This window comes from Misgurnus anguillicaudatus, chromosome 25 (genome assembly GCF_027580225.2).
Source record: "Misgurnus anguillicaudatus chromosome 25, ASM2758022v2, whole genome shotgun sequence".
NCBI lineage: Eukaryota > Metazoa > Chordata > Actinopteri > Cypriniformes > Cobitidae > Misgurnus > Misgurnus anguillicaudatus.
In genome coordinates this window covers 22,535,882-22,560,131 of record NC_073361.2, presented here as the reverse complement: position 1 = coordinate 22,560,131, position 24,250 = coordinate 22,535,882, and the positions used below count along the sequence as shown (strand labels likewise).

Sequence of the window (24,250 nt, the reverse complement as noted above, 5' to 3'; positions counted from 1 at the left end):
ATGTTTCCTCACTCTTTAAAGCAACACTATGTAGTTTCCATGTAAAAATGACTTACAGCTCCCCCATATGGTTGAAAAGCGCAACAGTGCCTGGTATCAGACACTCTTCTGCAGGCAGGGGGAGGTCTTGATCTTGGTCTCAACACATGTCTTGGTCCTGACTTGGCCTCGGTTTTGGTGGTCTTGACTATAACACCAGTTTCGCCATCTCAATTGTTTGTGTTCACCACTCTGTAGAAAAATATGTAGAAAATGTGTACTGGCCAGGCGTGCTGCATACCTGCAGACATTTCTATGGTTCGCAGGGTTTGCCGCAAAAAATGTGTTAGTTAAGGTGGCAGGGTTGGGCGAGTGGGCAGGGCAGAGGGCGTGGCAACCAAGTGTATGCTTCATGATGAAAATTAAAATATTTTTATTTAAAACACTCAAATAAAACTTAATTTTGAAGAAACTATGACAGAAAATGAACACATAGATTATTAATGAATTAAATGTTTTTAATAGGAATAATAGGAATAGCTGCGTGATGAAGTAAAGGGTTAATAAACACAAACTAAAGCAGATGTTATAGAACGTCTGGCGAACGATGATAGATGGCGCAAAAATGGTAAAAACTGATTATTTCCCACTCTTAATTACATTATCTTAAAGAAGTGTAACTACTGCAGCATGTAAATAATGCACATAAATAATGTGAGCAAGAGCGCTCAACAATTATATTGAATCAACAGGTCCGTGAAACCTAGCTAGCAGTTTGCTCAAACAAAAAAATCACCAGCTAACTTACTTTAAATTTGCAAGAACTATAGACTAATACAATAACAGACTTAAATAAACCAAAAACATCCAGTCCACTTACAGTTCTCATGGACACGCGTTTTATCAACTGACTATCCTCCAGACAGTGACGATCCGTACCACGTCTTTCTCATTTCGGCCGTGTGACGCGTGTTCACGCTCGCGGTGTGAAGTGCGTATGCGCTATCCTTCGAAATGCACCTTTTGTGCAGCAAATTATTATTATTTTGGACGATCTAGTTAAGGCGGTAGGGTTTCCAAGCTTTGGCGGGCCACCTGAACTGAAATGTGCTGCGGGAAACCCTGGTTCAGTGTGAATGGGGATTGTGACAATGACAAGCGAACTTCTCAAGACGAAAAGGAAGAGCTTTATTTTCGGTACATACATAGTACATAATTGTCTTAGTTTCGTCCTGCTCTGTGCTTGTATGACATTGTTGCCTGAAAATAACAACAAGCCAGGCCCTGACAGCTGCCTAATTTACTTGTGTCACCAGGGCGACTTAATTGAGCAGCAGACCTTCTGACAGCACGTTCACAGACAGCGCAAGAAAGGTGGTGGCGTCTGCTTTTTTGATGCACGTGGAACAACCAAGGTCACTTTAATTAACTGCCAAATTGCTATTTAAATGATGATAGTGATCATTCACTTTGCAATATACCAAAGCTACTTGCTGTCATGGTAATTTAGCGCCGTGGGGGGAGCGGACGTCTCGCGCGCTGCCACGTAGCAGGTTTTATATCTCTGCGCTCAATATTTATTTGTAGCAGTCGCATCGCTCGTGAGGATTTCAATTAGACACCTCTGATGGTTTCGTAACCTCTTTGTTTTGTGTGCTAAGACAAAGCACCTTATTACTTACCGAGCTTGAAAACACCAAACTGTTTCACCAAATGTAATTTCCTTGCTAATGGGTACAAGGTTACCGTGACTCACTGTGCACATTTTGTGTTAATTGGACCGGGGATGTAAACAGTGTCCAGAAATAGTATGCATGTCGTATGAACGTATCTTGGATGCAGGGGCGGTTTTATAAGTAGGCACTGCAGTGTATGCTTCTTGTCATTATTAACATTAAAGTTTACTACACTTGACTTAATTATAATAGATAGTTTGTTAATAATATAAAATATTATAGTATTGGCTGCTTGATGTACATAACATTAAAGTAACCGTCACCCTCACATGGGCCCTGGCTGGAGATCAGCAAACTAGGGACCAGACCATTTGAGATTTATTTTAGCCAGTCTCCACCCCATTATCATTAGCGTCCATCTGGCACCACCCGTGTGCAGGACTCCTAAAGGTTACTCATTTACATACAGTAAATGCTCCACCAATAATTGCGTCCCTTTAATCAGTTAGCAACTAGCCTGTGAGCTGTACACCCGGTCCCTACTGTGAAATAAAAATCTGATTGAAAAAGAAAACATGATTCGGAGTCCCTCTTTCCGTTAAACACGCATAATTTCGCCATATATTACGATGGGAGATCTGAAGCTGATTTATTGCTGTAATCATTCGCCATATGGCACAAACAGTTTTCGCCTTATATTCAAATAAGAGGAGATTGTAAGAGGAGGTCGTAACCTCTTGCACAGCATAAATAAATCTCTGTTAATAAATATGCTAGGGGAGAAGCTAAGCTCTCTGTTAACAGCGCAGAGGGCTCTCTTGTTTATAGCCCTTTAAAATAAAACACCCCTTAGTGTGCATAATAACTAAACGTCCACAAACCAAATATGATTTCTTTTAGGGTGTAAGTGTTAGCAGTGATTTCCTCTTTAAGCTATTATGTCTGAGCACTTTAAGTTATTATTTATTCATCTTCATTGCAGTATAAAAGTCTATATATGTGTTTGTATATATATGTGTTAGTATGAAAAAGTGCATGAATATACAGTAAGTAGCTGTATCTTTTCTTCATTTTCTGATGCAAACATGAAGTGTCGCACAGTCGCACTGGTTCGCGGGAAGATGATGACATGATGGAGGTGATGCGGTGGGCCCGTATGAGTGACAGGTGTTTGGCAGGTCAGGCTCTCTTTGTTGCTTCTGGACACTCACCTGTCATCTCAGGTGAACCCTGCTGTACATCTTAGCAGAGACAGCTGGCCGGCTAAAGAGTTGTGATATGACTGTGACATAAAGTGGATCTCTCTGTTTGTCTGGTGTCCCCATAATATGAATATAAAAAATGTCATTTCATTAAGGTTTGAGATCATGTTGGTTTCTGCTTTTGCTCAAGTGTAAAGGAAGGTCACACTATATACAAAAAAACTAAAAGCAGATTTTTATAGTGCATACAAATTTCCTGTATTTTTTGGTTGTATTCTAATAAAAATATATTATTATATATGATTATTTGGTCACTAAATCTGATGGTGGCTGTGAAGACTTTTGCACAGTACTGTATATAAATCTGCACCTAGATCCTTTACATTAGCCTTTAAACCTAGTATTACAATGTTATGTGTGTTTCTACCCAAATATTGTGTTTCTATACCACATGATGACCCTTTCTACAAATGTTAAGGTGTTTTTAGTAAATTAGCGCTAACTGAATGAGATGGTGTAGTAGGGTTATTGAAGTAGTAGTGAGGTAAGATTTAACCGAATGTGAAATACATCACACTCATTACCATAAACTGCAGTGAAGAGGCACCATAATTAGGCCAAATCTGCTTTGACGTTTATCTGCCTCAACTCGCCGTCTTCTGTCCACCCGAACAGCAGCAACAGATTTAACGTTCCGTTACAACTCCTTCACCATTAATCCTGATACTGATGGGAAAAGCAGGAGAGTTTCTCCTCTTACACACACACACACACATCCCTCGTACACGCAAATCGGGAACCGAGCACACATACTCGCCACATTTTTTACTGTCTATTTCAGAAGAATGTCCTGACAAGTTTTGCGGGCCATGTGTCCATCACAGTCAGACTGATATGGGTGGTGTGGACTGAGGGGTGATGGGAATGTAGAGAAGTCCCTGACTCATCCTGACCAGATGACAACAGACCAAAAACACTCTGACTGCTTTTAGACAAGAATAATAATTTAAAGAGAAATTAATGACAATACAAAATAAACACAATGTTCAATTCAGTGTTTTGTTTATCTATCTTCTTCTTCTTCTTCCTTCCTTTCTTCGCTCCTTCCTTCATGTCTTTATTTTCTCCCTGCCTTACTTTCTTTCTTTCTTTTGTTTGTTCTTTCTTTCCTTCCTTCCTAACTTCCCTCCTTCTTTCCTTTCTTTCTTCCTTCCTGCCCGTCTGTCTGTCTTTTTTTCTTATTTTTTCTTTCTTTCTCTCCATCCTGTCTGTCATCATTCCTACCTTCCTTAATTCCTGTCTGTCTGTCTGTCTGCCTGTCTGTCTGTCTTTCCTTTTTTCCTGCCCGTCTGTCTGTCTTTCTTTCTTTCTTTCTTTCTTTCTCTCCATCCTGTCTGTCATCTTTCCTACACTCTAAAAAATTTGCTGTAATTTTGCAGCTGGTTGCCAGTAACTTACTGTAGAAGATAAAGTCAAAAACTGTTTCATGGTCATTTAACTTTGAACAAAATGTTGCCAGTAAATAACATAAATGTAAAATCTACAGTAAGTTACTGGCAGCTAGTTGCCAGTAATACCCATTAATACTGTAATTTCTACAGACATTTTTTACAGTGTACCATTTTTCATTCCTTCTCTGTCTGTCTGTTTGTCTCTCTGTCTTTCCTTCCTTCCTGCCCATCTGTCTGTCCATCTGTCTTTCTTTCTTATTTTTTCTTTCTTTCTTTCCATCCTGTCTGTCATCCTTCCTACCATCCTTCATTCCTTGTCTGTCTGTTTGTCTGTCTCTCTTTCTTTCCTTGCTTCCTGCCCGTCTGTCTGTCTGTCTGTCTGTCTGTCTTTTTTCTTTCTCTCCATCCTGTCTGTTTCTTTCTTTTTTCCATCCTGTCTGTCATCCTTTCTACCATCCATCCTTCCTTCCTTTATTCCTTCTCTGTCTTCCTTCCTGCCTGTCTGTCTGTCTGTCCATCTGTCTTTCTTTCTTATTTTTCCTTTTCTTTCTTTCTTTCTTTCTTTCTTTCTTTCTTTTTTACATCCTGTCTGTCATCCTTTCTACCATCCATCCTTCCTTCCTTTATTCCTTCTCTGTCTTCCTTCCTGCCTGTCTGTCTGTCTGTCCATCTGTCTTTCTTTCTTATTTTTCCTTTTCTTTCTTTCTTTCTTTCTTTCTTTCTTTTTTACATCCTGTCTGTCATCCTTTCTACCATCCATCCTTCCTTCCTTTATTCCTTCTCTGTCTTCCTGCCTGTCTGTCTGTCTTTCCATCCTGCCTGTCTGTCTGTCTTTCCTTCCTTCCTGCCTATCTTTCTTTTCTCCCTGCCTTACTTTTTTCCTTTCCTTTCCTTTCCTTCCTTCCTTCCTTCCTTCCTTTTGTCCTTTCTTTCTTTCTTTCTTTCTTTCTTTCTTCCTTTCTTTTTTTCTTCCTTGCTTCCTGCCCGTCTGTCTGTCTGTCCATCCATCTGTATTTCTTTCTTTCTTATTTTTTCCCTTTCTTTCTTTCTTTCTTTCTTTCTTTCTTTCCATCATCCTTTCTCCCATCTTTCCTTTATTCCTTTCTATCTTCCTGCCTGTCTGTCTGTCTGTCTGTCATCCCATCCTGTCTGTCTGGCTTTCCTTCCTTCTTGATTGTCTTTCTTTTTCTCTTTCTTTCCTTCCTTCCTTCTTTTCGTCCGTCCGTCCGTCCTTCTTCCTTCCTTCCTTCCTTCCTTCCTTTCTTCCTTCCTGCCTGTCATTTTTTCTTTCTTTCTTTCTTTCTTTCTTTCTCTCCAATCTGTCTGTCATCCTTTCTACCATCCTTCTTTCCTGTCTGTCTGTCTGTCTGTTTGCTTATGGTTATCTATCTTCTTTCCTTCCTTCCTGTTTCTTTCTTTCGTTCCTTCTTTCTTTCTTTTTATTCTTCCTTCCTGCCTGCCTTTCTGTCTATCTGTCTTACTTTCTTTCTTCCTTCCTCCCTGTCTGTCTCTGTATGTATAGTATATATTTCTAATGCATGTGCACATTTAAATAACTACTCAGACTGATTTACTGATGTTTGTGTAGCTTTAAATATTGATTTAAACCCATAATTTCACATTATTTAAAAACTAGAATGTAAATTCTAAATTAATTAGCGAGAATAGCCCCTCCCCTCTCCTGACCATGCAGGATGTGTGTTTTCATCTTCCCTTTGCCTGTTTAAAAGCTGTGTATCAATAGTTAATTGCTGCAGGTGATTTATCTCCCTTAGGCGCTGCTGGGTAAAACTTCAAAAAATTACATCTGCATTTTAAATATTATGATTTTCATTGTCACATTAAAATGCAGTTGCCTGTGTCCTCCATGCAGAGTGCTAAAGGCTGCCATGGGAGTCTAGGCCCTGTCGAAGAGATTTGCATCAAGGCACCACTGGCGTTCCTCTTCTCTCTCTGGAGAGCGGCACACATCAATCCAGAATCAACAAACAGCTCCACTAATGAATGGCCGCCCCATGACTCTGAGCTTTTGAACAGTGTTGACTGCTTCTTGCCTCCAGACCCATGGCATTGAAAGTCATTGCTGGATTCCAGAGGACAGGTGACCTAGAGGTTGCTTAAAGGTGCTCTATGAATGGGTATGTTTATTATTGTTTTATATGTATTATAGTTTCTTCTGTAAGTACGGTAGCCCAATCAAAGCCATAGCAATATAGGATAATATCAAAGATTGACTTTGTATACATTAACATTAAAAAGTTTAGTGTCTAAAATTAATATTAATATTAGGACTAAAAGCTTATCGAAATGCAATCTTATCCAATACTGGAGGATACAATAGAAGACAAACATTTATACTTTGATGTGGATCTGCCTTGCTATATTATTAAAAACTAATAATAAAATATTAATTATTTATAAGTGCTGAAAACTATGTCACTTAGGCACAGTGTAGAGTCTGAAACTTTTGGGAGGACTGAGGATATTTAGTCACCTTTTGTGTAGGCATGCTAGCAAACTGCTCTCGTGAAAGGTGCCCTCCCACCATCCCACCCCAAACACAAGGCCCCATCTGCTTAGAGAATGCCACAACATTTATCAAAGCACAGATGATAATGGCCTTGGCATCCTCATTACGAGCGCAGAGTAATCTTCATTTGTACATGGCCATGACAATGAGACGGGCATGGCGCTGGATACACAAATACCTTAATATCTTGTTTTTCCCTCATTAGGCAATAGCAAAAACGTTAAAAAGCTACATTTATAGCTTGCAGATTTATTTTTACCAGATTGCTGTATGAAACTCTAAATAAAGCTGATGTGGGCTTATGTACCCCAGTATGTCACCAAACGTAATTGTAAAAATAATGTACTGTAGATTTGTTTATTAAACAGGTTTCCTCCTTGGTCAGAAAAACAAATAGTGCCAACCAACTCCAATGTTATGTTTATACTTTTTGGAAAAATTACCCATTACATCATTACATTTAGGTACAGATATGTATGCATGTGGGACAAAATATGTACCTGTAAGGTACTAATATGCACTCTTATATATGCAAGCTTTTTCACAGTTTATCTAAAAGTGTATAAAAAGATGCCCTGTGACAAGCACACTGAAGGTTGACTCTCCCCCCGCAAAAAAATTAGACATACAAATGAGGCATAAACGTGATTCTGTGCCCCTGCTTGGTTGGTGAACACGCAGATCGCCACTTTCCCTTTATGTGGGTCACACATGGTTCCCAGCTGTTTGAAAGAGTCAGCTGTGCCACTACTGCGCCCACCAACATCTGCTCCACAAAAACAATCTCCAGCTTTTAGCACTCAAATGGAGGTTACACCATATGCCAGCCAGCCACTTAGGTTATGCCAGGGGAGCCAGGCTCATGCTCATCTCAGCAACAATGAGGAAGATCGGGCGATGTGACTGCAGACTCACATGCTCCGTGTGCCTCAATCAGACCATCAAGGATGTGCCATGCGCATCTGTTCAAGGTGCTTGGCAGCGGTGCCTGCTGAATATTAATGCCTCTAAACAACGAATTGTCTGCAAGGTCTGCTCCAAGGTCTGGGTGTTTCCAAGCGTGCGTATACGCACAACAGGTAAACACACAGGAGCTGAATGTAATCAGGCTGCGGGCGTTATGAGTTTGCACCGCATGCTTGTGGATTTGTGCCTTTCAGGGGCCCGGACTTTTTGGGGTTGGCGCTGTGGAAAATGCCAACACATCTGTTTAAAGTGATGTGTGCTTCATAGCAGGATTTGAGGGGACTTTAAAAAGACATTAATTTCTTTAAAACATGACACATTATTACCGAATAGTCACAACTTTGTTTCACTATTAAGCGAGAAATGGCCGAGCATGTGATCAACTCATTAAGACCAATTAAGACAACTGATCTGAATTGTATCTGCTGTAACACAGCTCAGTACACAGAGAGGTGATAATGATGTTTTAATTAAATATGGGAGAAAAAGGTCCCAAAATGAAGCTTACAGCTAACCAAGCAGCAGTCATTTGGTAAGTGTGCACAAAGACCTGGTAATGTGTCCAGCATCGGTTTGACTGGGCAAGTTTGGCTTTTCTGGTTTCCTTCAAACTAAAAGCTCCTCATTAATCAAAGATTAGTAAGAAAGTAAAGATTTTACTGCTTTATGTTACAAAGCTCACTGAAGGTGTCTTTGTGTCATTAAATGGATAGTTCACCCAAAAATGAAAAATAAGTTACTTACCCTTAAGTTGTTCCAGAACTGTATTCATTTATTTGTTCTGCTGAACACAAATTAAGATTTAAAAAAAATGTATTAACCAAACAGAACTGGGGCACCATTCACTTCCATAGAATATATTTTTTTAAATCTGTGAACTATGCCTTTAATATTTAGACTAGGTGTTAATTTCAAACAAAAGTGAACAATCAATGACAATGAAATGACACCATCTTATATGTATGTTTTTATGTCTCACCTAAAGGATTATTAGGAACACCATACTAATAATGTGTTTGACCCCCTTTCGCATTCAGAACTGCCTTAATTCTACGTGGCATTGATTCAACAAGGTGCTGAAAGCATTCTTTAGAAATGTTGGCCCATATTGATAGGATAGCATCTTGCAGTTGATGGAGATTTGTGGGATGCACATCCAGGGCACGAAGCTCCCGTTCCACCACATCCCAAAGATGCTCTATTGGGTTGAGATCTGGTGACTGTGGGGGCAATTTTAGTACAGTGAACTCATTGTCATGTTCAAGAAACCAATTTGAAATTATTCGAGCTTTGTGACATGCTGCATTATCCATCTGGAAGTAGCCATCAGAGCATGGGTACATGGTGGTCATAAAGGGATGGGCATGGTCAGAAACAATGCTCAGGTAGGCCGTGGCATTTAAACGATGCCCAGTTGGCACTAAGGGGCGTAAAGTGTGCCAAGAAAACATCCCCCACACCATTTCATTAATGAGAAATTGAACAGGTGTTCCTAATAATCCTTTAGGTGATTGTATGAACAATGTTAGAGACATATATTACAAAAGTTTAAATACAGTTTACACAATTTTAAATTCATGGAATAAATATGTTGATTTTAATGAATGTATAATAAATGTAATGCATTATATTTAATCAGAAGCATTTAATACATTCAGAAAAAGTGGCAGAAAAATGGTCTCTAACCGTAGCGGCCGGGGACTTCTTTTTACGAGGGCGCTCAATGCGAAGTTCGTCACAACATGTATGTAGCCCGTCATGTGTGTGGTTCCTTATTTGAAAATATGTGTTTTGCGCATCACGTGAACTTGTGTGCATCACGTGTCTTGTCAAAATAAGTGCCTGCTGCAGACAAAGGGTTTATGATAAAAGAGACGCTCGTGTTTGCCAGATACTTGCATAATCTCATGTGTAATCAGAGTTTACTGTTAAGGGAGTGTCTTGTATTTTGTGAACGTGAGCGTCTCTTTTATCATAAATGGTTATGATGCGTGTGCAGCAGGCACTTATTTTGACAAAACTGATGCACATGGTTCATATGATGCAACAAACACATATTTTGAAAACGCAAGCAACACACATCACACTCCGAGCACTTATTTTGAATTTGCGCCCCTCGGATGAGCAGTCACAAGCCACCACTGGGTTCTAATTGTCACAGGGGCAGCACCCTTTTACACATTTACACCTAAAGTCATGCAAAAGTTATTTAGGTTTTGTTACTATTTAATTAAGTGAACCATGTAAGTGCAATAAACATTATAATTAGATTTGTCATTTCCAGTTTGTAAATATTTGCATGTTTCTACGGTTGGACATAATAGTCTAAATAAAATATAAGTACAAAAATGTATGCGTCAACCTTACGTACAAAGTTAAAAGAGATCCCCCTTTGTCACTTTATTGTAGGCTATGTCTCATTTTATCAACATTTGGCATATATGTAAGTGCTTCAGTTTTACCTTGCGGGTATTAGACTCAGAAGCTAAAGTTTTTAAACGGTGTATTACCATTTAAATACTTCGTTGTGTCAGAAAATGATACATGGATTTGTAATAAAATGGATGTACTAAGCCTTGGTACTCCGGTGTCCTTGTGTTGTTGCAGGTGTGGCTGGGTGAGCAGATGAGATTGTAGGGTCAGGTCGGCTGCGTGCTAGGGGTCATGGTTTGTGAGGTGAGAAGAAATGGTTCATGAGAATCTTCTGATAGGAAGGAAGAAGTTGAGTAGAGATGTATGAAATCAAAGTGACTGTGAACATATATCAAGCACTTAATAGAGCAGACCAATAGTGCAGAGAGGAATTTGAATGTAAATACATTTATCCACAATAACTAGATTTTGATACATAACAATATACAGTAGCAGATAAAAAATTATCTATTTTTGTAAGTTATAACAAAATGTCTTAACTTTACATTTTAAAAACTGGTTACTTCTTACGTTTTGATGTCTTAGTGCTTAACTGATAGATCTATCTGTGGTGACTTTAAATGCACTGTTCAAACCCCTTTTCATGTCATTTTGATCATCTTACTTGTATATCAATTTTAAAACTAAAAGAAGCAATGGCCCAGAAAGTATATATTTAGGTGACAAATGATAGTTTCAGAAAGAAATTCTGTGTCTCGCGCACCTAATCTTGTAAAAAGATTACAGAAGCAGTTTAATCTGTTTTTGAAAGCAGAGTGATGGAGAAAAAAACTTTCGTATTTATTACATGAAAAGATTTTGTTTACTGCGTACGTCAAGATATATTCAGGTTTTCAATCTCTTTACTTCAAATCTAATCATGTGCACATAAACATAACATAAACATTTAAAGATGTATCATCCCACATGTGAATGAGTTCGGGATTTATATGCGTTTCCAGTTGCAGTCAGAGGAGGGCGCTGCTATAGAAGTCTTGACTTTTGTTTCTGTTAGAGAGCCCAATGCCTTTATTAGTAGAAAATCTTAATGTAATTCCATATAATAAATTTAAACGATTATAATTCATATTCTGTGAAATTTCAGCATATAATATCTGTTGTTTATCTTATAATGATAAATAACATAGACAAATAAGATCTGTGATTATGCAAATCGTACAATGATTATGCTAATTTGAGAAAAGGTCTAGGAAGCTGTGATGAAGTTTTTGCATTATTATTAAGATGATCTGCACCAGTTATATCACATATGATTTGCATTTTCTTCTTCTTTTGTAGTCTAATATGTTTAACCCCAATAAAATACAATTTGTAGGAGATGCACATTTAATGTTTGCTGTAATTTGCTTGCAGCCAGTAACACTGTCATCCATTTTCTTTGTTTTAGATACATAAACAGATCACCTGTTTAATATCTACCATACACTGTCAGAAAAAAAGATCCCTAGCTACACTGTAAAACAATTACAGTGTTACTTTTAGCTGGTTGTCGGTGACTTACCGTTGATTTGCATTTATATTATTTACTGGCAACAGTTTGTTCAAAGTTAAATGAACATTAAACATTAGTAAGTCTTTACAGAATCAAAATAAATATGTGATTTGCTGCACTGTAAAAAAATTCTGTATAAATTACTGGGTATTACTGGCAACTAGCTGCCAGTAACTTACTGTAGATTTTACATTTATGTTTGCTGGCAACAGTTTGTTCAAAGTTGGATGGACATGGAACGTTTTAAGTCTTTGTCTTTACGGTGTAGAACTGTAGAATAGCGGCCTCGAGCAAAGCATTCTGGTAAACAAAATCTGAAGAAAAAACAAAAAAAAGGTTGATGAGGATTTCTGGTTCCCAGAATGCTTTGCATGATGCTGTTATTTTATAGTTTTATTCTGTAAAGACAAAGACTTGTTAATATTTAATGTTCATTTAACTTTGAACAAACTGTTGCCACACTGTAAAATAATTGCTGTAATTATGCAGCTGGTTGCCAGTAACTTACTGTAGAAGATAAAGACTGAAATTGCTGTTGCCAGTAAATAACATAAATGTAAAATCTACAGTAAGTTACTGGCAGCTAGTTGCCAGTAATACACTGTAAAAAAAAATCTTTAGAAATTATAGTATTACTGGGTATGGCAGCTGGTTGCCAGTAACTTACTGTAGATTTTACATTTATGTTATTTACTGGCAACAGTTTGTTCAAAGTTAAATGAACATGAAACATTTTCAGTCTTTATCTTCTACAGTAAGTTTCTGGCAACCAGCTGCATTATTACAGCATATTTTTTACAGTATACCCAGTAACTTATACTGAATTTTTTTTACAGTGAGTACAGTAAATAATATAAATGTAAATATACGGTAAGTTACCGGCAACCAGCTGCAAGTAACACTGTAATTTCTACAGAATTTTTTTACAGTGTATCTAGGATGGTACACTTTTAAAAAGTACATCTTCACACCTAAAGATTTAGTACCTCAGAGATATTGGTACCAAAGAAGAGTGAATATTAGTACCTCAGCGGTACATGCTGGTATCTATACATATCTGTACCTAACATATTATGACCTTTTCAAAGGGTGATATTGCCCCAGTGACAGCTTGGGTCCATTATTTGACAGTGTAATTGTGATCTTTTGCATTGTAATAGCAGGGAATAGCATACATGTTTAATCTCCCATTAAAACTTCAGACTTCAAGAATCTAATATTAAACATCCAGATGCTTGTAGAGCAGGAACGCTGACATGCATTCATAGTCATCTTTAATTTAAACCAAAAATTACAGCCACGATCTGTTGTCGAAAGCCGCGCAAACTAAGTCTGAGCAAAGCCATTTTCACACTTCTCTTCTGATTTGTTCATCGCCACCCAAGTGCATGCGATCTTGTGCATCAAATGGGAAGCACATCAACCCAAAACGCAAATCCATTGCCAAAGCTGGAAATGGTGCCCAATGCCACGCGTCATTGCCTTTAATGGCCGCTGCCTCCGAGCTGAACGCCGACAATGGCTTTAATCTCCTTTCAGTCAGGATAGGCAGGTTGCTGAGGATGTTCCAGGAGGACGCTGTAGGTGCGCTTAGGGTCGCTCTGCGGGATGATGCTCTCGGCGGGCACCGCAGGGCAGGACCTGGTGCTGTCGGATGCAGGCTGGGGCTTGGTGGCACTGCCATCTGCTGCGGAGTGAGGCGTGTGCTGATGAAAGATTCAGGGCCTGAGACTCGCTCATCTGTTATCGATTATGCTGCAGATGTGGAGGCATCCCACTTGGAGACCTTGACCAAATTCTGCCAAATTCAAACGTACAACTATGATACTTGATGTATATAAAGCAAGCATTGGTAAACTGCTTGTAGAGCAGATATCTGATATTAGATAGATGCAAAAAATTGCCATATTAGCAGTGCAAAATGGTCATGGGTTTGATTCACAGGGAACACACATGCTGATAACATGATGTATATTTTGTAATGCACTGTAAGTTGTTTTGGATAAATACATAGTAAATGTTTGATTTTGTAGTTTCACTTTTCATACAGTAGCAGCTGCAACTTTATTTTTAGTCTTTGTTTATTTGTGGCTTTAGCTCAGGATGCATCTCAGCTGCAAAACTCTCCTTCGAGAGACAAAAAATGTATGTAAATGTATTAGCATCGTATAAAACAAAATGAAGCAGCTCATTTTTTTTTTAAACCAGTCGTGCACACCGAAAAGCTAAAACCTTCCTCTTCCGCAGATCTGTGGTGACCTCGATAATTAAAGGACAATTTTCGAATGCAATTCTAATTTTCTACTAGACTGAAAAGCTTTATTATCCAATGGCTGACAAAAAACACCTCCTCTGAATAGTCTCGACTCCTGGGCTTTCACTAAACTGGTCATGAATGCACAAACCATCTGTTTTTCTGGACGTTTGTCAGCATGAGCGTGGCAGAGGCAGCTGCCAGTGTGGCACTGGACTGAATGATGAACCACACAACCTTTGTTTGCCGTGCGCTGGGCTTTGTGCGGCTGTGAGCCGTCCACTTGCTCCTATACGGGCCTTTCGTCGCCTCCCCTGAACCTCCCACCATTGTTCGCACCAGTTACGGAGAGAGCGAAGTGTGGAGGAGAGGAGAGGGTGGACAGTGGCTGCATTGCAGCTCCGAAAAGGGATTTGGGGTATTGTACAACTTCCAATCTGTAGCACGGTGGGCGAAGATGTCGAGAGCCAAAGGAGCCGTGTGTGTGTGCCAATGGGGCAGTGGAGAGGTGAGATCAGCCAGAGGGGCTGAGAGACAGCGAAACGGAGTGAGAGATAGACAGAGACAGACAAACAGTGTGAGAGAGAGAGAGGGTGGAGGGGGGGGCTCTCCAGAATATTACACACTTAAAATATAATCATGTCCTGGCAGTCGGGACACAATCTGTCTGCATATTTACAAATTAAAAAAAGGCCAGCGTCAGGCAGGCCCAGCATATTGGAGCGTAATTTGATTCTTGTCACGTGCGGTGCTCAACCCCAATGTCTGTAGTTTATTTATCTCTGATCTGGGCATGTTGTTTAGGCGATTACTTCCTATGAATTTATTTGTTTTCTTTACCATTTTTTTTTTATTCTGCTTCCATGAAATATCACTTTCATTTTATGTCACTGGCTCTTAATTTGTGCCCCCATACCGGCCATCGCCGTGACCTAGTTGCATAAATTTGTCTCTCTGGTACACTTGACCAGAACAAAAAGCCAATCTGTGATTTGAGAAGACAAGATCAACCTGTCTGTGCTGTCCGCGTGCAATATACTAATATTTATGGCCTAAATTCATTTAAAGATGTCATACAATTTAAAATCTATTGTACACTGTCAAAGAAAATGGTGAAAAAATTGTCCCATGCTCTAAAAATAGATCCCTATATGTAGGGGTGCGCAGGGCAATAACTAATGCGGGGTTAGTTGTAACACGGACTGTTTACATTGTTGCACAAGGTTGAGCGTTTTGTATTTCCAGTATTTTTTTCACGCTGCCAAAAGACGATCATCTCGCAAATTATTGGAAATGGAATGTTTTTCCAAAGAGTTATTGATGAACGTTTCTTATCATATGTTTTTTTCGGTTTCTAAGTTGAATGTGTAACATACCCAATCCAATGTTATGTCATATTAATCAGTGTCTTTTTGACTAAAACATAGCATCGTTTTGAAATATGTCTGCAGCTCTTAGCAACTTTATTGATGGGCTTGAAAATATTTTGACCCAGCGGGGTTAATTGTAACGCTGTGTTACAACTAACCCCTCAGCACTGACAATATAAAAACCGCTAATGTTAGCGTAATTCTTGTTGTTGTTTTAAATAGGCTACATTCGAATAATTGCTTGTCTTATCATAAATCGTGTGTCAAATTTAATTTTGTTAATATCTTTAATATTGATTGAATAAGGTCACGTCACATATTGAAATCATAATGAAATGAATGGCTAAAATCAGACTTTGATGCTCATTATCTCAGAATTTGATTTTGAAACTGTGGTATGGTTATTACAGACTGGGTCACATATAAAAAAATGTTTTATCATAATTGTGCTGCTTTTCCTCACGAATTTAGACATTTGTATGCATTTATAATTGAACTATTGTTAGAAAAGGGCTGGATGAATGAATACAGTGTGGATACCTGTCAATTATAGACAGATATATAAACAATATCCACTTCAAGTATATAGACAAAATAGTATTGAAATATTTGCCTGCAAACTTAATTTTTAGCAAGTGTTACAACTAACCCCCTGCCTGTTACAATTCACCCCACCTATGGGGTAAGTTGTAACGTTGGCACTTCTGTCACGTTTGGTGTATTTGTCCAAGAATAGTAAGTACTAGAAACAAACTTCAAATGCTCATTTTGAAAGATATAAATGTAAAAATAGAATTAATCAAACTCAAATATTTTTAAACGATTGAGCCAAAACCAAAAAGCGTTAGGTTGTGCCCCACTCTCCCCTACCATTTATGTACAGATATGTATACGTTTGGTGCCTCTTTAGGTGAAAAGGTGGACTTTTTCCTTGGGTACCATCCTAGTGACAATTTTCTGACCTTTTTTTTTTGACAGTGTATATATCACAAAATAATTAATAATTCCTTACACGCTCAGTACTCAAAGTGCTTTACATATGAACGGGGGAATCTCCTCAACCACAAAACACATGTACACAGACACAAAAATTATTACAAAATTAACAAAACAATTGTTGTATTATCACATGATGCACAACTGAAATATTTTGCCTCAATTGAGTGTTTAGTTCTCAATGAGAAGTGGGCTCCACCTGCACAATCTTAAAAAGTGGGAGGTCTCCAAATGTCTCAGATTGATGGAAAGAGTTTGGATGAATGGACATTTGGTCGAGGCCTTTTCCGATTAGCAGACCTTTTGTGTCTCATCGCTGAGCTTCAGTAATTTCTTGTTCCTGCTCGTTGGGTTTCAGCCTCATTAGAAACCAGTCTAATAGCAGTAAAATAATCCATTTAATTGTTATAAAGATTAGATTTTACCACGCCACATTTTCTACAATAACTTGACTGTTTAGTTTAATTTTTTTTGTTACTTTTGAAATAGACATTTACTTTTATATGTTTTATCAGTATGTGTTTTTTCCCATGACCTTTGCACCACTAACGCAATTATCTACCAACAACTGAGCTATAGGAAGTAGGCAATAACACTCCCAAATAATCTTTGGCGTTCGTCATATTATAAAGAGATGGTCAATGCAAGAATCCACAGCAAAATGCAATCCTGTTTACAGTGGCCTACATAATCGTGAATGGCCAGTGCTGGTAGAGGAAGGTTTTAGCAGGAAACAGTTGTGCGCTTTCACACAGCGGGCAGAGCGTGGCGGTTTTCTTTAGCCCGAGGGGCTGGAGGCACTCGGCACCAATGCTATGAGATTCTCTCCCTCTGAGCGGCGTGTCACAAGTCAGACCCGATTACAGATGACGGCTTTGTGGGCAAATTGTCACTGAGGGCAGATCTAGAGCGTTGGCACTCTCGCTGCACTCGGAAGTGAAAGTCAAAGCACCAGAGAGCTAATTTTGTCCTTCCATCTGCGAGACAAACCGGTTTGCGTTTAGCACTCGGTGTCCGTAACAGAGACGATGAAGATGAAACGTCTGCCGAGGTGATTTACTGCAAGAGAAAGACTAGGTGCAATGATACTTGGATTTGGAAACTCAGAGAGAGTCTGGTGTGGTAGTAGTCTTGCATTCATTGTAATTCAGATTCGCTATAGACTGCGAGTCACTTATTGGAGACTCGCTTTGTCTATAACTTTAAAACCACACAATGCCATTGAGTGCCCTTTTTTAACGGTTAGTGAGCCGAGGAAGCCCAGGCTTAAGGTTTTGGGGCCAGAGAAACATATGGAGATCTAAATAAAATTCAGATCAAGCACAATGATCCTTGCGAATCCTTTGTTATGTCACGTCTCCCGATGAAAGACAGTGGGAGGAGATGGGAGTTAGATAGTTATAATGAGCTCATGAGGCATGGACAAATGAATGTATAGCTCGATAATGTGGCCGTCTATTGAGACGCTGCCGACGGAGTGCTGCTTGGGGAATTCTCTGAGCTCCTTTTCTTTAAGTTTGACGGTTGAGGATTTTGAAGCCTCATTGGTCGCCCCGTGTTGTCCTGTAATCAATGACACTGACCCTTGACAGATTGTCCAAGCTTAAAGCTTTTGTTGCTGATTGGTGAAGTGAAAAGACTTGGGAAGTAGCCAATGAATAAAGATGTTTAAAGCCAATAAATAAAGCTTATAAGGCGGTCTGTGTGAGCAGCACCGGGGAAGAGCTTTTTTAACACCAGGAAAAAAATCTGCCACCTTTGAAGGACTTGTGAAGCCGAAGGCGTCTCATTGCTCAATCAAACAGATTAAGTCAGTCAGACGAGCAGCATTCTGTCCTATTCGATAAAAGTGACTTTTGTCATGTGGGGAGCACAGAGGGTTACGTACATGTAACAACAAAATTGTACATAATTTAATCGCTAAGATAATGATTAAGTGTCGGAATTAACCAAGTCAAGTCAAATGTATTTATTATGTAGTGCTTTTTTTTACAATGTTTTATTCTTTCAAATCAGCTTTAAAGTCTTGAATGGTGTTTTATTTGTAGTCATCTGTCACACAGGGAAACAACATGAGGGTGCGTCAATGATAAATGTTACTATAAATGTTTTGATGTGAAATCCCTTTAATTTACAGCGAGTACAAGATATCACTGTACCTCCTTTAATAACAAAAGCCATCACAGTTAAGCAATCTGATTCGCTAATATAAGCATGCATGCTTCTTTTAAAACAGTTGCGACCCAGTAATGAGGACATCTGTTTTCATATGGCGCTTGACACGTAGCACCATAAATTTGATGTCATCCTGTCCAAACTTGTACATGGTTGGCAGAGACCATTAGATTGTCTGATTGGTTCTGACAACTTACTGACAGCTCTGGAGGTGAGGAGGGTGCACGACAAAGGGCAAGAAAAGGCTGAGTGAATGTCAGCTGGAGTCCAGTACTGAACCCGCCCCATCCCATCCTGCCCCGTGCTATTCCTCGCAACCCCCACGCCAAACCTCTGTGCCTCCTCACCCCATTTCCAAACCTTTGTGACCTCTTATCCACTCAACAACACCCACCCACCCCCCCCCACACACACATACAAACCATCCACCCAACCATGCACCACCCACTTCAACTACAAGCCACGCCCACTTGCCACGCTTTGCTTTAAGTATGCCTGCATTAATAATTCCACCCTTAAAAATTATAAAGAGTCCAGATTTATCAAGATTTGGCTAAATAATAATAATTTACAGCAATCTTTTTCTACATTGGAAAGTCAGGGTCAAGATTCACTATTCAACATGTTTTTAAACAGTTTGTGAAGGCATTTTATTATATAATTTGATGTGGATTGGTGCCATTCTCACTGTGCTATTCTCTAGGAAAGGTTGTTATGCAAGTCAACGTCATTAACCCATTTCAATACACTCATACAGAACTAATCTATTTTATTATTTAATCATAGTTTACCTTTTTGAATTGTCTTTTTTTGTCCATGATTGTGTTCCAAGATTCACAAATGGTTTCCAAGGTTGGCTTCTGCTTTGGCAACATCTTGCCAACAAATCCACAAATGTTTGGCAAATTTTTACGCTAAACTTGGCAAATGATAAACTCAGAAAATTAATAGCGTAGTGTTGCATGTGTAGTTTAAAATAAACGAGGCTTGATTTCCATCACTTTTTTATACTTAATTTAACCAATATCAAGGGTTTTAATTCCTTCCAAGTCAATTTCTTGAAACACTTATGTTTTTAAACCTTTTTAGACCATGGCTTTAGAGGGCACCTATTTTATTGTATAAAAATAATGTTATTTTGTGTATTTGGTATAATACAATGTGTTTGCATGGTTTATGGTTAAAAAAAACACATTATTTTCCACATACATACATTTTTGTAGCTCCAGATTTCACTCTTTTGTACAAAACTCATCGATCTGAAAAGCGCTGTGTCCCTGATTGGCCATCTAATCTGTGATTTGCCTGAATACCTCTGACATAAGCCGGAAATGTGACGCTCTTTTCCATGTTTGAAAGATTCGTTCATAATGCAATGCTGACAGGAGTTAACTTACAGGCAGTGAGTCTGAAGCGGGAGGAATTATGATAATTTCGGTCTTGTCTACATCACCAATCACAGGAAGTAAACTGTTTGCAATTCCAAAAAAAGAGATTTATGTTGGAGAAGATAACTTACGTCATTGTTTACTTTGGGGTTGTACCTTTAGCATATCGTTATCATGTACTAATACAGTGGTTCTCAAACTGGGGGCCGCGAGATGGTGCCAGGGGGGGCCCCAGTTTAATGACATTTTTTAAAATAAATTAATTTATCATGAATTCTGTGCAATTAAACCTAATAAAATAAGGCTATACTAACCAACAGCACTACTTTGTATCATTCAATATGTTTTGTTTAATTAAAAGTTTTTTGTCATAAATTTTCTTTGGGAGGGGGCGCGAAGGAATGTGCCGTACACAAGGGGGGCCGCACGCTGAAAAAGTTTGAGAACCACTGTACTAATACACACTTACACGCCAAAGGAAATGTAAAAACGTGAATCAGACAATAGGTGCCCTTTAATTTATTGGTATTACGTTTTTGGTCCCCCTGTCAAAATAGAAATTGTCCAGTGGAAAGATGTTTCATTTAAAAAAACAAAGTAAATTTCTAATAAATGCCAATGGACAATTACAAACAAGTGCTAACTTAAGCTTCATTGACTTTTGTTCCTGCCAACTTTAAAATAGACAACTATTCAAACTGACACCAGTTTATCGTTCTTGCATGTGAATTTATTTATGCGTTGATTTTAATTTTGGCTGTTAATATTTCGCAATTAATATTTTGTCCAATCTTACCACTACTAATGGCATAAAAGAAGTCTGCATGTATAATCTATATCTCATGTAGATTATTTCATTGTTAAAAACTCAGAGTTAACCTATATTTGTATTACTTATTCTGCCCTGACTTGAGTACAGCATGTTAACATAAATGTGAAATAAATAATGTGTTTATACTAAACATACTGTAATATACAAGATGAAACAAGACCTAGAATGTCAGTCTATGAAGAGCTGTCATGCTTCATCTGACCTCCAAGGGCTACATTGTTATCTCAGTGCTTAAAGGTCATCCTTCACTTCCTGCTGTGTGGGAATACATGAATGACCCAGGACTTATCTCATCAGATAATAACATCCTTCACAAATACAAAAACAGCGCTAAATGTGATTAGTGCGTGTATCTGTTATAGTTTCAGATTGCATGCCATCAAAGTCTCATGCATAAGTTGTAATTGTAAAATTGTAAATACCTCTGGAGTCAAAGTTGTCAGCCGATTGGTTGACTTTTCCAGAAGACACAGAGATTTTATGTATAAAACAGTAAATCTCAAAAAATGACTTTAGCTATTGTTTTCACAGGCAGTGTAACGTTTTTTTATGCTGATTTAAAAAAAAAATACATTTGATGAAATCAATAAAATAATCTGAGTAGAGATGTTTCTGGTGCAGAAAGGAAACTACATATTTGTACACAATACAGTACTTGCCTTCAAACTGACAGAGCGCTGGTGAGGTTTCAGTGCCTCTGGGCATCTGTGTCAGCAACACACCTGAGACAGGTTGAAAAACATCCTGTGGATGTAACTGAACGTTGTTTTTATATCACAGGACCAGTGATGTCTCAGATGTGCTGCAGGGCAGCTATGCCAGTCACCACAGTGACATCACCACCCACTTCAAAACCTGTGATGCCAAACTTTGAAAGAGTATGTCGCTGTAAATATGACACACACTGACAGGCGGTATAGTATGATGGTCACCTGATGCTGATCTGAATCTTCAGTGTATGGTTTTGGATATACTGCGAGTCTGCCAGACCTTTGATTCGCATGCTTGACAACCAGATACAATATAATATAACAATTTAATACAAAATAAATACGTGACAGTGCTTGATATACGTTACAGGCATTTTGAATGGCTTAAAAAATTCCGTAGAAATTGCAGCTGCCGGTAACCTACCGTAGATTTAAATTTATGTTTTTTACTGGCAACATTTTGTACAAAGTTTAATGAACATTAAACATTTACAAGTCTTTGTCTTTACAGAGTAAAATTAAAAAACAGCATCAAGCTAAACATTCTGGGAAACAAAATCTGAAGCAAAAAACAGAAAAGGGTTGATGATGATTTCTGGTTCCCAGGATGCTTTGCATGCGGCTGTTATTGTATAGTTTTATTCTGTAAAGATAAAGACTTGTTAACATTTAAAATTTATTTAACTTTGAACAAACTCTTGCCAGTAAATAACATAAATTTAAATCTACGGTAAATTACCGGAGTGTATATATATTTGCAGATTTTAGATGTATGTGTCATTTATTGATATAATTACAAGTAATGTGCATTAAGTAATACTATCACTATTCTGAAGTAACGAGTAAAGTATCGCATTACTTTTTAAATGTACACATTAATATTTGAGTTACTTTTTAAAAAAAGTAATGCAAGTTACTTTATTAGATTAATTAATTCGATTAAAAATAATTATGTGTAATATAAATATATATAAATTATGATTAAAAATAAGCATAGTTACTTATTAAATCATTTCTACTGTACACTGTAAAAAAATTCCGTAGAAATTGCAGCTGGGTTGCCGGTAACATTCCGTAGATTTAAATGTATGTTTTTTACTGGCAACATTTTGTTCAAAGTTAAATGAACATTAAACATTTACAAGTCTTTGTCTTTATAGAGTAAAACTAAAAAAAACAGCATCAAGCAAAACATTCTGGGAAACAAAATCAAAAGCAAAAAACAGAAAAGGGTTGATAATGATTTCTGGTTCCCAGAATGCTCCGCACGAGGCCGCCATTGTATAGTTTTATTCTGTAAAGACAAAGACTTGTTAACATTTAAAATGTATTTAACTTTGAACAAACTCTTGCCAGTAAATAACATAAATTTAAATCTATGGTAAATTACCGGCAACCCAGCTGCAATAACATTGAAATTTCTACGGAATTTTTTTACAGTGTACCTCATAGGATATTTCATTTAATTGATACAATATTTCAATTAATTATACATTTTTTTACAATATTTTTTATCATACATAGTAGGATTTGTATTAAACCTTTAAACATAGCAAAATAATGTAGCCTGACCACAGCTGACCACAGCAATAGTTTTAAATGAGAAGCGTGTGCTTTTATGATTATACAGTAGTTTATTGTAATTTAGTAACATGCTAATGATGAGAATGCGAAACACCCAACAAGCCTATTTTAAATGCCGTCTGGTTCACATGCTATCAGCAGTTTTCTTCATGACATTGCGGCTATACAGTCAATCACCCCTGAATTTACAGCTTTTTCTCCTCTCAATGTAAATTAACGGTGGGCGATATGAGTCCTGGAAGTACCGCAGCCGGTAACGTTCCCGCGTTCTGTTTAGCCATTGATAGAAAGCATTGATTCTCCAGTACTGTTCTGGCCATGAAAATTATAATACGGAACAGAGATTAGAAGGAAGTTATTACAGCTAAAACGCATTTACTCAGAGATGGTGGGCAGAGGGAGCAGGAAAAGCCCTCGGCCCAAGAATAATGATAATACATTTGGTTGGGCACGCGTGGTATTATTGCTGTACATTATGTATGTTCCATTTATACACACGCCACAGCCATTCTGACAGAAAGGTAATTACTCTCTGCGCCAATGAACACTTATCAGCCCCACTGCTGTTTATTGCCAAAATGAAGAGCACTTGTCTGTCAAGGTCATTGCTTTGCACGTCCTCTTTAATAGTTCTTTCACAGTTATTGAACTTTGCATGCGAGCACTTTAAGTGCTGGGACTACTGTGTCCTTATAAAGCCAGAGTCTTCCTCTCTTAATCACCGTCTCTTCAGAGATTCCCTATAGGTTATATATAAAATAAAGACACATTAACGGGTAAGCAAACAGTATAGGCATTTTTATAAAAGCAGCTTAAGCTAAGCTAAGGGGTCTGTGAAACCCCAATGCCTTGATTTGAAACACAAATCATGATTTGTTTTACTTTTGGCAAGCGTAGCAAAGGTTGTACTTCAAACTAAAGTGAGAAATCACTGCAGTGATGTTTCTCTTATGAGACTGCCCTATGGTGTGCATGATAAGTTCAGCTGACAGGAGCCACAGAGCCCAGTCCTATCTTAAGGGCCAATAGTAATGCATGAATGCCTCTGTTGGTCCCCTTAACACTTAAATTACACGTAGCCTATAGTCCAGAACATACGGCCTAAGGAAATAAACATATTTTTGTTGCCTGGGCCCTTGTTGCTTAAAGCTGTAAATTTTTTGTTATGTGAAGCCTGAAGATTCGGCCCTGTCTGGTACAGTGAAGAAATGT

The 24,250-nt window shown here is 38.2% G+C and overlaps 1 long non-coding RNA gene across 2 annotated transcripts; it reads left to right on the top strand.

The window, feature by feature from the left end:
- The first annotated feature begins 2,755 nt into the window (after positions 1-2,755).
- LOC129426635 (uncharacterized) lies at positions 2,756-21,790 on the top strand. Of its 2 annotated transcripts, XR_008638494.2 has the most exons (4): positions 2,756-2,833; positions 6,182-6,446; positions 10,412-10,480; positions 21,525-21,790. It is a non-coding gene; the product is annotated as an uncharacterized lncRNA (long non-coding RNA). The 2 variants fall into 2 exon arrangements; XR_008638493.2 differs by lacking the exon at positions 2,756-2,833 and having other exon boundaries at positions 5,775-6,446.
- The last annotated feature ends 2,460 nt before the right edge of the window (positions 21,791-24,250 follow it).